The sequence below is a fragment of the Cebus imitator genome, unplaced genomic scaffold (assembly GCF_001604975.1).
Source record: "Cebus imitator isolate Cc_AM_T3 unplaced genomic scaffold, Cebus_imitator-1.0 Scaffold172, whole genome shotgun sequence".
In the NCBI taxonomy this organism is placed as follows: Eukaryota; Metazoa; Chordata; class Mammalia; order Primates; family Cebidae; genus Cebus; species Cebus imitator.
In genome coordinates this window covers 964,913-967,276 of record NW_016107487.1, presented here as the reverse complement: position 1 = coordinate 967,276, position 2,364 = coordinate 964,913, and positions in this window count along the sequence as shown.

Sequence of the window (2,364 nt, the reverse complement as noted above, 5' to 3'; positions counted from 1 at the left end):
CCATTGCACTCCAGCCTGGGCAACAAGAGTGAAACGTCTTTGCAAAAAAAAAAAAAAAAAAAAAGAAAGAGAGTCAAAAAAAATCTCAAAAAAAAAAAAAAAATTAAAAACTCAATAGACGGCTTCAACAGAAGATTGGATATAACTGAAAGGAGAATAAACTAGAATATAGATATGAAAAAAAAATCCAGAATGCAGCTCAGAAAGACAAAGAGAGGATAAATGTGAAAGAAATGTTAAGAAACACATAGGATAGAGTGAACATATCTTACCTGCATCTCAAGAAAATTACAGAGGAGAGGAGAAGAAGAATAGGGCAGAGGTAGTGTTTTAAAAATGAGAATTTTTCACAGATTCTGAAAGCCTCCAAAATGCCAAGAAAGATAAATGAAATATAAAATCAGTTGGCAGAGTAGGCCCCATAAGTTAGTATGACTTACAGAGATATTTTGGTTCTGACCTTGTTCTAGTCCCATATCACAAGTTTAAGACCAGGCTGGGAATGATGAATAAGAATTGTGTTCAGGCACAAGAAGACTATATTATACTGTATTGAACTTTGTGGTCATATTACATATTGAATAGCACCAAGATTGTACACAAAATTGGTCTTAGAAGGGGAAGATGTTTTTTCTAGAAAGTCTGATATGACCTTTCCTCACTTAGAAATCGTCATCTGCAACAGTGTACTCCTTTGTCAAAATTTGGTTCCGGAATGTATTAGTAGTCCGTTCTCACATTGCTATAAAGATCTACCTGGAACTGTGAAATTTATGAAGGAAAGAGGTTTAATTGACTCACAGTTCCATAGGCTTAACAGGAAGCATGACTGGGAGGCCTCAGGAAACTTACAATCATGGTGGAAGGGCAAAGGGGAAGGAAGCAGTGTCTTCACATGGCGGCAGGAGGGGCAGGGGAAGTGCCACACACTTTTGAACTATCAGATCTTGTGAGAACTCACTCCCTTTCATGAGAACAGCAAGAGAGAAATCTGCCCACATGATCCAATCACCTCCCACCAGGTCCTTCCCTAAACACAGGGAATTACAATTCAACATGAGATTTGGGTGAGGACATAGAGCCAAACCATATCATAGAAGCTTACACCTCTGTCTTTCTCTGCTGTGTTCCCTCACTATGCTGACTCCTATCTGTATCATATAAATAAGCAAACCTCATCTGAATTATCTGTGTGATGCCCATGTCTGGTTTTTCTATCAATTTGAACCCACTACTGATGTTTTCAGTTCAGAGGCCATGCACATGGCCATACACATGTGCAACTGCAGAACACAAAAGACAAAGAGAAAATCTCAAAAACAACCAGAGGAGGCTGGGCACAGTGACTTATCACTGTAATCCCCGCACTTTGGGAGGCTGGGACAGGCAGACCACCTCAGGTCAAGAGTTTGAGACCAGCCTGCCCAACATGGTGAAATCCCATCTCTACTAAAAATACAAAATTAGCTGAGCATGCTGGTGCACACCTGTAATCCCAGCTACTTGGGAAGCTGAGACAGGAGAATTGCTTGAACCCAGGAGGCGAAGGTTGCAGTGAGCCAAGATTGTACCACTGCACTTCAGCCTGGCTGACAGTGTGAGACTCTGTCTCAAAAAAAAAAAAAAAAAAAAAAAAGCAGCCAGAGAGAAAAAAGTGTTATTTTCAAAGGAATGATAATTAGAGTAGTGACTGCTTTCCCCATAGCAACAATGGAAGCCAGAAGATAGTGGAAAAAATATCTTCAAAGTGCTGAAAGAAAACACTTGGCAACCTGAAAGTCTATACTTAGAAAAAATACATTTCAATGCATTTCCAGACAAACTAATTTTTCTACCAACAGACTCTCACTAAAGAAAATTAGAAAATCCTGAAAGATAAACTTCTACATTTTAAAAATTGTGGGACACAACCAAGGCAGTTCTTAGGACAAAAATTGTAACTTGAAATGATCATATTAGAAATGAGCTAAGCATCTGACTCAAGGAGGTGGCCAAAGCCAGGGATCTGACCTCAGCCTGAGTCCTTGCCACAATCTGAGATAACTGTCTGAGAGTGAATTGTGTCTAAGAGCACTTAGAGGGGTTGGAGCATAAGTAGTGGTGAAATTATGGAAGCCCACACAGTAAGAGATGGCACTGTATTTTCATGTTTCCAAAGATTTTGGTTCTGGGAATTGGAGTGGCAAGGATGGACATAAGGAGAGCCTGAACTTGAAAAATGAGAACAGAAGTAGAACCCTCTTGCTCTTCCTTCAGGGAGAGGGGCCCTTAGATTCCACCTGTGTCCTGGCCTCTCTGGGCGCAGGTGCCCCACTCTGTGGGAGCCAGCAGAGGCCCATGAGAGTGGAGGCAGAATGACTCAGA